This window comes from Apium graveolens, chromosome 7 (assembly GCF_009905375.1).
Source record: "Apium graveolens cultivar Ventura chromosome 7, ASM990537v1, whole genome shotgun sequence".
Classification (NCBI taxonomy): Eukaryota; Viridiplantae; Streptophyta; class Magnoliopsida; order Apiales; family Apiaceae; genus Apium; species Apium graveolens.
In genome coordinates, this window is record NC_133653.1 from 139,442,845 (window position 1) to 139,457,808 (window position 14,964).

Below are 14,964 nucleotides of genomic sequence, written 5' to 3' on the forward strand. Positions count from 1 at the left end.
ATATTTTATTAATTATTTAACCCTGTATGATTTTCTGATTACATTTAGTTGTAAAATCTGTATTTAATTCCAGAATTCTTCAAAAATTATGAAACTCATATTTATTAAAGTTTGGAATATTCCGAGAATTTTAAAATAATTTTGGAAATTTTTGGGATTAATTTCACCCGCGCGTTGTTTCGCTTATTCGTTAAAAGCGGGTATAAATTGCGTTTTAGAAATTATTTTAAAATCATAAAATTTATGTTTTTATAAACCTCGGGATATTTATAACATTTTAAGACTAATTTCGCGATTTTCTGAATTTATCTTAAAGGCAGCTCGGTTCGTTAATTGTGAAATACGGATACGAGTTGCATTTCAAAAATATTTTAAAAATTATGAAAGTTTTATTTTATTAGTTTCGGGATTTTTAGAAAATTTTAAGACTATTCTCGTAAAATTCTGAATTCGTTTCAAGGGCAATTTAACTCATTATATTGCAAATTTTGAATTAAAAACTGGACTTATGGGAAGGACAGGACACGCGTCTTATTTTTGTTAAGCAGCAGATACGTGGCAGCCTCTCAATTAAAAAGACAGAAAGAAAGAAACACAACACCGACCCTGTGTTCTTTCCTCCCTCACTTCCCTCTCGGTTCTCTCTCATCGACCTCTCTTTCTCTCGATTTCTCTGATTACTCCTTTGTCTTCTCCCCATCGTTCCTTTCCTTCTTGTGCCTTGTGTTCCCAGAGGCCGTGCCGCCTGTTTCTGGTGTCTCCGCCGCCGCCCTTCCTTTAACTTCCGGTGAGGAGGTACGGTGGCGCGGTGTGCGCCTGTTTTGTGTGGTTGCTTGTGCGTGCTTGCTGTGTGATTACGGTTCTATGTTGCATGTGTACTGACTGCATTTTGTTTCTTCCTGGTGTTTCTAATTTTCGGCGATTATTCGCCGCTGTCCTGTGGCTGTTGTTCGATGTTCGTGAATATAAATTGTATACTCTGTAGTTCCGATATACAGTGTTTATTTCAGATTATTGATGATTACTTATTCGATAATTTTCTGAAATTCCGAAATGAATATTTAATATATTTATTCGGATTATTTTGGTAGATATGTCGAATGAACCCTTATGATTATTCGGATTTTATTTTTGGAAAAGTTATCAGTTAGTTATCGGTGGAGCTCGTTAGGAAATCTGAATTTTGTCAGGTACCGATGAATTTTGCCGCCGTCGGCGATGAGCCTCGGCGAGCCGACGGTGGACGGTGATGAATTTATTCTGAGTCCTAATATGAATAAAAATATAAAATGCGAATAAGAGTAATAGTTAAATAATATCGGTGATTAGGATTCGTGCAATTGGATTGTGATTTGGGTTGTCATTGTAGTTGTTGTGAATAGATTTGACGTCGATATTGTGTTCGACAGGTAGTCCGATAAACAAAGGAGGCGCTGCCCGATTTCCGGGAAACTGAATTACGTAAATACGGGAACGTATCTGATGGTTATCGGGACGTCGAGTGACTATATATATATGTGTGTGTTTTATACGAACTTGGTTACATGATGTGATGAAATATTTCGCCAAATCGATAACCCTGATTTCATAAAATAAAGATTATATGTATTTTCCGAAAACGAACACCAAACAATCTTTAAGATTGTGAACCCTATTTGTTGCGTATGTTATTACAATATTCATAATTATGAGTCGGATTTGAATATCGTTGGGTAAGAATTAGTATCGAGGATATGTCAAGCATACCTGGACGTCTAACGTAGGGTATTTCGACCCTGTAGGTTATAGTCGGGAACCTGGAAGTGGACGATGGACTAAAGACAACCTAGTGGTCAGTCGACAAGCTCAATAGAGTTTCAACAGAAAACCTGAGTGTCAAAGTCGAATCTAATGTGGTCTAGTGGTTGGACGTTAAAGCCTGAGCGGCAGAGTCGGCTCAGAGTTGGTCAGTAACAGTTGTAAAGCCCTGCGAGGCAAGTACTTCTAAACCTTTTTCAAGATATAATGCAAATGTTTCTAAATTCTCTCGTGAAATATTGTTAAGTATTCAAAATAGCTCTGTTTTATACTTTAAGTACTTTGAATCATACAACCTTGAACCCGAATCACCTCACTTGATTCTTGAGCCATAAGCCTTAAATTTTTCGTAAACCATCCTTTGTTAATTTTCAGATACTAAATCACACAAGTATAACACTACTCCCCAAATGTATAATTACCAAACACCAAATACTGGAACAAAATTGTTTGAAAACCAGAAACTTTTATACTCCAACCATTCTTTATAACATCAAAGAACTATACCTTGAAAAATCATTACTAGTCGAATACCTGATCCTTTACAAGCTGGAAACCATTTCTTATACATACCTTGATATACCCTTGAGATATCCATGAGTTTCTTTACGTTTTTATTCAAGTGTTTAACCATCATTAATTATGATCTTGTTTTATCGAATTATATTATTTATCATATTGAACTGCTTTAGGATTGGATAGTTTTATATATGTGGACCAGATTCATGGTCAGACCATACCAATGGTCAAGTTAGGCCAATGTGTGCCTTGGATCCAGTAATTAGAGCAGTGTTGTGTGCTTGCTCGGGGTTACTGATCAGCAGCCTAACATTGGTTTTTAAAACTTAAAATGAATATCCAATTCTAATGATTAGTTAAAAAAACTTGATTCCTCTGAATCATTTCATTTGATTAGTGCTTATACTCAGTTATCCCTATTATGACTTGCTGAGCTAGTTAGCTCACTCTTGCGAATCTTTTTATGTATTCTACAGTTAAGAAGGATATGTTGATAGCGAGGTTTCCCAGTTCAATGTACGAGCTAGGATTCCAGATTGAGTTGGATCGAGCTAGCTGGAGCTTATTGCGGTAGTGAGATAGTAAGATTGTAAGAATAATTTTATTATCAGTTGTAAGTTAAATTAGTTGGGATTTGGTACGTTGTAATAAAAGTTAAGGTTGTGGCTTGTTTTCATACTTTAACCTGTTGCGATCCGTGGTTATGTAAAGCAGGGTCATTGCAAATAATATTTCTTATACAGGTTTATATATTGTGTATATGTTGTGCACCCCAAACTTCTGACCCGGGTTTGGAGGGCGCCACAGGTTGGTATCAAAGCTACAGGTTATAAGTCACTAAAACAAGCCTAGATTATCGGGATTGGTTAGAGGGTTAGGATTATGAATAGGAAATAGAAAGATAAGATGTTGTGAGGTTGAGTGCGATTGTATAGTAGGTCTCTGGCACAGTTCGTATTGTGATTTGGGATTCTTAACTTACGACGTGATTCCCAAAAAATGGCAATGGCAGATCCTGATTTCCCTGTATCATCTGATCGTTTGGAGCTTTCCATTCGAGGATCGTCATCTTCTCTCAGATTTGATTTGAACCTTGTTCCTCCATCAGTATTAATGGCACTACCTTCTGTTATGACAGTTGCACCTCTTCAAATTATTCCACGCTATTATACCGCCTCTTGTTATGAGACTACCTATTTAAGAACCTTCATCCGATTATTCTTATTTTACTAGACTTTCTGCTATGAATGTATCTTTTCAGTTTACCCTACCCCCTGTTCTATACCCCCACTTTAGAACTTGTCCTATGAAGCAATTATACCTATGAGAATGGATTCGGGAGTTGTAGTAAATGGTGAGTATTGAGATACAAATAAAGGTGAGAAGAAGTTTAGAAAGAAGATTCAAGTGTTCCGGAGGAGAGCTGTTACTAGGTTACAAGAAGCTATTAGCGATTAGGCCACCCATGACTAGCTTGTGGAATGGAGTAGATAAGTGTTGAAGAGAGAGAGTTAAAGGAGATTATGGATCTGGAGATTTCTTGAAGTTAGATAATGGTGTTATGATGATGTGATATATATTTTAACAAGATGATGTGACATTAGCCGACTTGTTGACTATTGGATAGTCTGTTCCACTTAACGATTGTATAGTTGATAACGGGAGTATTACCAGTATAGAAGCTTGATGTGAAGCTACGAATAAGATAGCATGCAACGACAACTGTAGTCTTCGTCGATTAAGGAAGGCAAATGGACCCAATAAATGAGAGAGGGTAGATTGAAGTAAATGGGTCTTTATGTTATCGTTTCTTTAATTTGGTACCTTGTTATAAGAAGGAAAGACAACAACCAACTCATATAGTAAGGACAATCAAGTTTGTGATTTTTAAAATTTTTAAACCAGTTTTCGAAAAAGATTTTCTCTTACAAAATTTCCAAAAGCCTTCTTGAATAAAATAAGTTTTAAACCTTGATTGTCAAGTTACTACTTGAGTTTCTTGTTTATTAAAAGACCTGGATTACCTGGAAGGATGTTTGTTTCAGACTTAGTATTGTTAATTCAGAGAATAAAGTAACCCGCGATTATGAAGAAGTTGATTATTCATAACGGTTTGACAAGGTTAATAACAGAATTCGCGTACGGAGTGATTATTCATCCAGTGGCAGAGACCATTAGAGTTTAAAGATTCATTGATGTAAAAGGAGCTTGGGCGTGGTCGAAGAAGATTGGGAAGATTTCCAAGCTTTTCTAAAAGAAGAATATTATTAATAAAAGGATCGTTATGTTGAATGATTCGTGATTATTCTAAATTAAAAAAAGAAACTTGAAGTTATCTGATGACAGAATCTTTTTAAGGAGGGAAGGATATAACGACTCGTATATTTTTGAATTATTTAAATATGTAATTATGGAAGTATTAATTAAATAAAATATGTGTCTTGGTTTTGGCAGTAATGTGTTGATATATACTATTTGTCTGTGATTTATTGGTATAAAGGATTGGAATGTGTAGTTAAAAATTGAGTTATATTGTTCTGTTTTATTTTTAAAGGGTGATTTTATTACAGTTTTAAACCCGTAAATATTTGGATTGTCTCTAAAATTAGTTTTATGATTTTATAATTTCAATAATTATTTTTGGGATTTTACAAAATTTAGAAATCAATATTTTATTAATTATTTAACCCTGTATGATTTTCGATTACATTTAGTTGTAAAATCTGTATTTAATTCCAGAATTCTTCAAAAATTATGAAACTCATATTTATTAAAGTTTGGAATATTCCGAGAATTTTAAAATGATTTTGGAAATTTTTGGGATTAATTTCACATGCGCGTTGTTTCGCTTATTCGTTAAAAGCGGGTATAAATTGCATTTTAGAAATTATTTTAAAATCATAAAATTTATGTTTTTTTAAACCTCGGGATATTTATAACATTTTAAGACTAATTTCGCGATTTTCTGAATTTATCTTAAGTGCAGCTCGGTTCGTTAATTGTGAAATACGGATACGAGTTGCATTTCAAAAATATTTTAAAAATTATGAAAGTTTTATTTTATTAGTTTCGGGATTTTTAGAAAATTTTAAGACTATTCTCGTAAAATTCTGAATTCGTTTCAAGGGCAATTTAACTCATTATATTGCAAATTTTGAATTAAAAACTGGACTTATGGGAAGGACAGGACACGCGTCTTATTTTTGTTAAGCAGCAGATACGTGGCAGCCTCTCAATTAAAAAGACAGAAAGAAAGAAACACAACACCGACCCTGTGTTCTTTCCTCCCTCACTTCCCTCTCGGTTCTCTCTCATCGACCTCTCTTTCTCTCGATTTCTCTGATTACTCCTTTGTCTTCTCCCCATCGTTCCTTTCCTTCTTGTGCCTTGTGTTCCCAGAGGCCGTGCCGCCTGTTTCTGGTGTCTCCGCCGCCGCCCTTCCTTTAACTTCCGGTGAGGAGGTACGGTGGCGCGGTGTGCGCCTGTTTTGTGTGGTTGCTTGTGCGTGCTTGCTGTGTGATTACGGTTCTATGTTGCATGTGTACTGACTGCATTTTGTTTCTTCCTGGTGTTTCTAATTTTCGGCGATTATTCGCCGCTGTCCTGTGGCTGTTGTTCGATGTTCGTGAATATAAATTGTATACTCTGTAGTTCCGATATACAGTGTTTATTTCAGATTATTGATGATTACTTATTCGATAATTTTCTGAAATTCCGAAATGAATATTTAATATATTTATTCAGATTATTTTGGTAGATATGTCGAATGAACCCTTATGATTATTCGGATTTTATTTTTGGAAAAGTTATCAGTTAGTTATCGGTGGAGCTCGTTAGGAAATCTGAATTTTGTCAGGTACCGATGAATTTTGCCGCCGTCGGCGATGAGCCTCGGCGAGCCGATGGTGGACGGTGATGAATTTATTCTGAGTCCTAATATGAATAAAAATATAAAATGCGAATAAGAGTAATAGTTAAATAATATCGGTGATTGGGATTCGTGCAATTGGATTGTGATTTGGGTTGTCATTGTAGTTGTTGTGAATTGATTTGACGTCGATATTGTGTTCGACGGGTAGTCCGATAAACAAAGGAGGCGCTGCCCGATTTCCGGGAAACTGAATTATGTAAAAACGGGAATGTATCCGATGATTATCGGGACGTCGAGTGACTATATATATGTGTGTGTATTTTATACGAACTTGGTTACATGATGTGATGAAATATTTCGCCAAAACGATAACCCTGATTTCATAAAATAAAGAGTATATGTATTTTCTGAAAACGAACACAAAACCAATCTTTAAGATTGTAAACCCTATTTGTTGCGTATGTTATTACAATATTCATAATTATGAGTCGGATTTGAATATTGTTGGGTAAGAATTAGTATCGAGGATATGTCAAGCATACCTGGACGTCTAACGTAGGGTATTTCGACCCTGTAGGTTATAGTCGGGAACCTGGAAGTGGACGATGGACTAAAGACAACCTAGTGATCAGTCGACGAGCTCAATAGAGTTTCAATAGAAAACCTGAGTGTCAAAGTCGAATCTAATATGGTCTAGTGGTTGGACGTTAAAGCCTGAGCGGCAGAGTCGGCTCAGAGTTGGTCAGTAACAGTTGTAAAGCCCTGTGAGGCAAGTACTTCTAAACTTTTTCAAGATATAATGCAAATGTTTCTAAATTCTCTCGTGAAATATTGTTAAGTATTGAAAATAGCTCTATTTTATACTGTAAGTACTTTGAATCATACAACCTTGAACCCGAATCACCTCACTTGATTCTTGAGCCATAAGCCTTAAATTTTTCGTAAACCATCCTTTGTTAATTTTCAGATACTAAATCACACAAGTATAACACTACTCCCCAAATGTATAATTACCAAACACCAAATACTGGAACAAAATTGTTTGAAAACCAGAAATTTTTATACTCCAACCATCTTTATAATATCAAAGAACTATACCTGGAAAAATCATTACTGGTTGAATACCTGATCCTTTACAAGCTGGAAACCGTTTCTTATACATACCTTGATATACCCTTGAGATATCCATGAGTTTCTTTACATTTTTATTCAAGTGTTTAACCATCATTGATTATGATCTTGTTTTATCGAATTATATTGTTTATCATATTGAACTGCTTTAGGATTGGATAGTTTTATATATGTGGACCGAAATTCGTGATCAGACCATATCAATGGTCAAGTTAGGCCAATGTGTGCCTTGGATCCAGTAATTAGAGCAGTGTTGTGTGCTTGCTCGGGGTTAGTGTGTGACTGATCAGCAGCCTAACCTTGGTTTTTAAAACTTAAAATGAATATCCAATTCTAATGATTAGTTAAAAAGAAACTTGATTCCTCTGAATCATTTCATTTGATTAGTGATTATCCTCAGTTATCCCTATTATGACTTGATGAGCTAGTTAGCTCACTCTTGCGAATCTTTTTATGTATTCTACAGTTAAGAAGGATATGGTTGATAGCGAGGTTTCCCAGTTCAATGTACGAGCTAGGATTCTAGATTGAGTTGGATCGAGCTAGCTGGAGCTTATTGCGGTAGTGAGATAGTAAGATTGTAAGAATAATTTTATTATCAGTTGTAAGTTAAATTAGTTGGGATTTGGTACGTTGTAATAAAAGTTAAGGTTGTGGCTTGTTTTCATACTTTAACCTGTTGCGATCCATGGTTATATAAAGTAGGGTCATTGCAAATAATATTTCTTATACAGGTTTATATATTGTGTATATGTTGTGGACCCCAAACTTCTGACCCTGGTTTGGAGGGCGCCACAGCCAATCATCACAAGGATGTGCCAATGTTCTATTTTCCTGTAATACAAGCACCCAGGTAAGTGAGGTAAGTTCACCTATCCCTACAACTATTCCAACCTCAACAATTTCTTTGAGTTCAAGTGTGGCTATGGAAACTGTGTCAATGACCAAACAGTTGCCTCCCAAAGCTGCCAAACCTTTAATTATTTCAAAATCAAAGAAAACCCCCTCTGGTATCTCCCAAAAGATGCCAGTTAAAAAATCCACTAAAGCCAAAGAGGGGAGTGTGAAGTAGGGTAAGTTAGGTGAGGGAAGGGGTGAACATGAAAGAAACCCCAAGAATAAGGTTGGAGAGTTGAGTGAATCCCAGCCTAGCCACACTGCAGTTTCCCAACAAACTGCAGTCCTTAAAAAGGACAAAAGCTCATTTCTAGCTGCATCCTCCCAAAAGGATGTAGCTATTGAACAAAGCTCTCAACCAAGAGCACATGCTAAAAGGGTTAGGGACACAAGCTCACCCCAAACTTATGCAAGAAAGAAGAAATCAAAAACCTTTGGGGATGCACAGGATACACACACTGTACAAACTGGTGTTAAAGACACAGTCACTGCACCATCACAAATTCAGTTTGATGTGGCTCCAATAAATGTGGAGTCACAGCCAAAATCTCTAGTTATAGAAGCAACTCAAACACCAAACTCACCAACAAATTCTCTGGATGTGGATATGATAAACACATCAATTCCTGATTCCCCTTCTTTAACTCTGTTGGGGAAGCCAAAATCTAGTGCAAGTGAGCATCATCTTTTAGATGATTTGTTGGCTCACTTGCCAATTCTTTCAGGAACAGTTGTGTCATATGTGCCTAAAATATCTTCAATCAGCACAGAGTCAACAATAGTTTCTATTCGCAGCTCATTCATTTCTACTCTCTTGACGAATATTGCTCATCCGTCGAGTAGTGATTATATCCCGACAGATAAGCCTAACAGCAGTTATCCGTCGGATAGCAAAACCACTCACTTAATGGATATCACTCAGTCGTCGAGTATCTCTGCACAATTTCAAACTTCAATTATTTCAAGTGCATAAGATTTAGTGGTTGTACAGTCACTCTTAGGATTGAGAGAGAAGAGTGTTTTGAGTGAGAGTCTGGGTTGCTCCCAGGAAAAAGGAGAGGAAATGAGTGAAAATCTGCAATCCATTTCTTCAGGATTGGCAAAAGAGAGTGAGAGGAGTCCCACCTTAGTAGGTGAAGGTGAGGGTGTGAGGGTGGGGAGCCAGGGTGAGACCCTGATGCAACAAAAGAGAGAAAATAAGAGAAATACAGGTACTGGAGCAATAAGAATGGATGTCATTGCTAGTGAGCCAATGAATGTCCAGGATGCAGAAAGGGAAGGACTATCTCAGCATCCTAAAGTTGTTATAGATTCCACTTCCCTTGATGCTGAGGCATTTTCTCACCTTGTTCCAGCTTATCAACTTCTAGCTGAACAGGGCATTGACAATGCAGAAAGGATGCTGAATTTGGTGCGTACCACACAGTCCATCATGAGAGCTAAGGATGCCATCACAGCTTTGCCTTCTACAGCTGGTGATGTGGACTATGAGACTGGTGGTTCAACTGATTTCTTTGGAGATGGGAGTAGGGATAGTGAAGATCAAGCAATGGACATAGGGGGAGAAGTAGGCTCAAGTTCAAGATCAGGTATGCCATCATGGGCATTCTCAAAGCACTGTGATAAGCATTACTTCAAGACAACCCTGATCCAATTAATCAATCAAACAAATACTGTTCTTCAAACCACTACCAATATCAGCACCAAGAAGCTCCTTCAGGCACATCTAGCCTCCCTGCAACTTCAACAAATCCAAGGCTTCCAGCATGCTAGAGATGTGAATTCTATGAAGAATGATATTGAGGAGATGAAAAAGGCTATTTCAGACAAGATATACTCTAAACTTCCAAAAGCTACAATGCTTGACATCAAGAGGCAATTAAGGAAAATTTCTGATCTGTCAACCAAGATAGATGCCTTGGACACAAGAATGTCGGCCATGGAAGCATCTTTAACTGCCATTCATCTCCATCAAGCCCAACAGACTGATCTACTTCAAAAACTGGTGGCTACTCAAACTCCCTCCTCTGCTCAACTTGATGATAACAAAAGGGGGAGAAAGGATCAAGTGAGGGGGAGAAGCTTCAAATTCAAATCACTAAAGTAATTACCTTCAATTACTATCTCAAAGCCATCAGTTACAGACAGTATAGATCTGATCAATGCAGCAGCAGCCAACTTAAGAGCAGCTGATAAGGAAAAGTTGAGTTTAGTCAACTGGGAGAAGATTGATGAGGAAATACAGAAGAAGTTTGAACTTGTCAAGGAGCTAGTTAAGTCAGCCATCCATCACTCTCAAGTCAAGCAAATTAGTGTGAATGAGATGAGCATGAACTATCTGGAAAGAGGATAATCTTCCTGCATCAAATCTCCAAAGGCTGAATTAATTCTTAAACCAAGGGTAAACTACTCAAAATCATCATTGAAGAACCCTTTGGACACTGTGTATGAGACACCTAAGCCTGATAAGAAGAAGCTTCTGTCAAGGTCAATTGCTTTATACAAAGATCCAGCTGATTCAGCTTCCAGAAGGATAATTGCCAAGATTTTCAAAAATGGGAAAGAAATTTGTGTGGTGGCTGGACATCCTCAATTTGCTCAAGCAAAGAGAGAAGAAAAGGCTAGATTGAAGCAGGAAAAGAAGCAAGCTGCTCTGGATGCTAAAAAGACTAAACAAAAGAAAGAGCAGATTGCAATCTTGGCCAAGCTACATGTTGTAAATTCATCACAACAAATTCCTTCTCAATCATCTGAAGCTATTGAATCAAATAAGCAAGCTGAACAACAGAAGAAATCTCCAAGAAAGAAGGAATTGGCTAAAAGAACTAAAAGGAAACTGGATATTGTTGACAAGGAATTGGAAGATCAATTTCCTAAGGAATCCACACCATCTGCAACTCAAGCATCAAAGCCCTCTGTGGTATTTGAAGATATCAAGGTGGTGGATCCCTATAGGAATATTCATGGTGAACCTATTGTGCCCAAGGATGAGCCAATAGAATGGGAGAATATACCAATTCCTGACTTCAATCTACCAATCCTTAGCTAGCCAAAAAGAACAAAGTCAAGAGCAGTCAAGAAAGTGAAGCTGTCACCTCTAAAATCCAAGTCTCAAGTCAAAGCTCAATCTAAAGTTAGGAAGGGAGACTATCTGTACTTGTGTGACATCAAAGAATTTTCTGATCTAAACCTCTATCTGGATGAACTAGATGAAGTGAGAGGAATTGATGCATACAGAAACCTACCTGAAAGGTTAGTGTTCAAGTACAAAGGAGGAAAGGAGATTCAGTGGCCTCTTCACAGGATCCTTCAAGAAAGCCAAGTTGTACTGATTAAAGTTTATTCATTCTTCAAGAACTTTGGGTTCAACATTACTGTAAGAAGATTGGTATTGAAGAAGATTGAAGAACTAAGGAGTATTAGAGCTAAAGATGCACTCCCAAAGACTCTAATCATCCCTTACACAGGGAGAAGAGTGCATCTAAGACCCTACTAGCTGATGGAGTTCATAGATGACAAAGTGTGAGAAGATTCTTCAGATTAGAAGACCAATTGAGCATCTCTAGCAATGAGACTCTTTTGGAAATGCAAGGAAAGCTAAATCTCTCAGAATCTGATGAACTGGAATTCCATAGAAAGCTCCAAGATCAGATAGAAGAAAATAACAGAAAGCTTGGAAAGAAATCCAGATCTTCAAGGAATTAGATTACTCTGCTCAGGCTAAAGGAGCACCTTGAAAATGACTGTGAGCTAATCTTTGTGCATTTTGTTATTTGAAGCACTTTACAGTTTTATCAACTTACTTTTAAAGTTGTATTTTTAGGGTGTTTTGTTATCATCAAGTTTCTCTTAATTTATGGCTACAATTCCAGTAGACATAAATTGTGGGAGATTTTTGTGGATATGTTATGAACTTGATGATTACATGAACAAAACACCTTAGTAGATTTTACTTAGTGAAATAATGTAGCACTCGACGGATAAGATTTATAGTCCCGACGGATGACTCATTATAGTCCCGGTGGATGATGACTTATTATCCATCGAGTGAGTAGCTTATGTAATAATAAGTCTGTAGCACATTTCTGCATTCACCATTGTACAGATTATGTAAGTAGTATTCAAGTCATGTTGACTTTAACTAGATATGCAGAATAGGTTGATTAATTGTACATAGATGATGTCTTGTAATTCTGCATAAATGAAATGAAGTTAAGTGTCAGTTTGCTACCCGACGGATAAGCTACAATGAAGTCGACGGATGATCAAATAGACAACCTGACGGATGATTAATAACTCGACGGATGATCATGAACCCGACGGATAAAGAATTCAAATATCTGTTGACAGTGACAACCCAGTCACATGCGTCGAGTGGATGCAAATGGAATGTGGTAGCCTATTCAACTGGGTTTTCGAGAACAAAGAAGCATTGTCATTTCCATGCTATTATGAAGATATTCAAAGATGCTGGAATAGAGTAATGAAGTAGCATTGTAATAGACTAGATAGTTTTTGTTTTATTATCTTATCTTATTACTTTGTAATCTTGGTGATATATAAACCAAGAAGTAGCAACTAAGACACTATCGATCTAAGTAGAGAAACATTTGTAAGCAGGATTCTTAGCATTTCTCTGTAGTCTTAGAAGTTCAATTGTTGTAAGCAGCTGTGAGCATTTCTGCACACAGGGTTCTCTCGATATATAATATATATCTCTGGTGGAATCATTCAAATCCACCAGAAAGTTTTTAAAGACTCTTGTTTTTAATTACTTGTGTCTTGATTCACTTGAGTTTTTATTCCGCATTGTGCTAATCAATACACTTATATTTATATTTGAGTTAGAACATTTTATTTCAAGGAAAAAGTTTCAAGAATTCCATTCAACCCCCCTTCTGTAATTCTTGTCATATTGTTAAGGGACTAACAAGAGCCTATACGAAAGTGGGAGTGTTGAATAACATTGGTGTATGTGGATGATTTGGTATTGTCTTTAATATTATTTTTTAAATATTTTTTTTTATTTATTAATCATTTTGTTATATTAATTTGAATTACTAAAATTAATTTTAGCAGTGTTTGGATTCTTACAAAATAGGTAAGAAAGAAGTTGTGTGTCATTAGTAATTAAGTTCAATAACAATTCACGGAGTTAGTAGTTATATTAGATATATGATTGAAATTTTTTTAATTAAAATATATTTGTTTAAACTTTATGTTGGAAGGCGTTAACATTTTTTAGGAAGGTTTAACCAACCGACCAAACGAAATCGTGTTTCGCTTATAATAATATAGTTAGAAATTAATTTGGATAATAATTCATAGAGTTTGTAGTTATATTAGATACGTGATCTAATTTTTTTAATTAAATAATATTTGTTTAAACTTTATTATGGAAGGTAATAACATTTTTTTAGAAAGATATTAACCAACCGACCAAACGAAATAATGTTTCACCTATAATAGTAATATGTATTTTTCATAATTTTTGTATTTTTTATATGTTTGAACATGTATGTGTTTAATTAATTTATATGTTATATTTAATTTCAATAGTTTTATTTTATTCAATATTATTTTTTTAGACAATGCTATTTTTCGAAAATGTGCCCGTGCAATAACTAAATACAAAATAGATCTTATTTGACTTATAATTTTAAATAAATTCATGCTAGTGCAACAACTAAATATTAAATATATCTGATTTGATATATAATTTTAAATGTATTTATTAATAGACTTTGTTTTTAAGTACTATTTTAAATTTAAGTGCATCGGTGAGCTTTTGTTGTTCTATGGATAGCTAGAAGATTTTGTTAAAAGAGAAAGGTCTTTAAGCACAACGTTAATTTTTATAAATTAATAATATAATCATAATTTATATTTTTAGAAGGTAAAAGTATTTTTTTTGGAAGTTGTTAACAAACCAACCAATTTTGCTTATAATAGTATATATAAGTATAAATGGATATTATACTATACTAACTTAAAACCCGTGCGATGCACAGGTTCAGTTAATATATAGATTTTTTTTATTTTTATTTTATCTGATTTTTATTGAAATTCTAATATAAATAATTAAATACGTAAACTAATAACAATATAATTATAATTTTATTGTGTATAACTTTAAGTTGAATCAATTAATCAAATAGTATAGTATAAAAAATTATATGGTTGATGAGATTTGAACCATTAACCTTATTTATAAATAATAATTAAATGTTTGATATTGGCGGGGTTCGAACCTGTGAACTTGGTTAGTGTATTTTTTTATAAATATTAATATAAATGTTTATTATTGGCAGGATTCGAACCTAGAAATTTATTTGTAATTTTATAAATAATAATATAAATGTTTGTTGTTGGCGGGATTCAAACCTGTAAGTTTGGTTGTTGTATTTTTTTTGGTATTCAGATCTAACGGTTATGATCATTTAGTTAAGAGATCTGACGGTCGTGATCGAAAGGGATAAAAAAAAATAGGGTTAACCAAACTACAAATTATACCCATGTTTGGTTATTATAATTTAGTATAGATTTTGTAGTTATGATTGTGTAGTAATGATTCTCTCACGACCTAGGAAAAAATCCATTACATCATCGCTCTACTTTTTATTTTTAAGTTTTAACTAAACAGAGGACTAAACTTCCTGAAAACCTGAACTGCACGTAGAAAAAGAACAGCTTCCAATTTTCTTAAAAAATCTATATACATTTTTTACATTTGACAGTCTTCGCTTAAA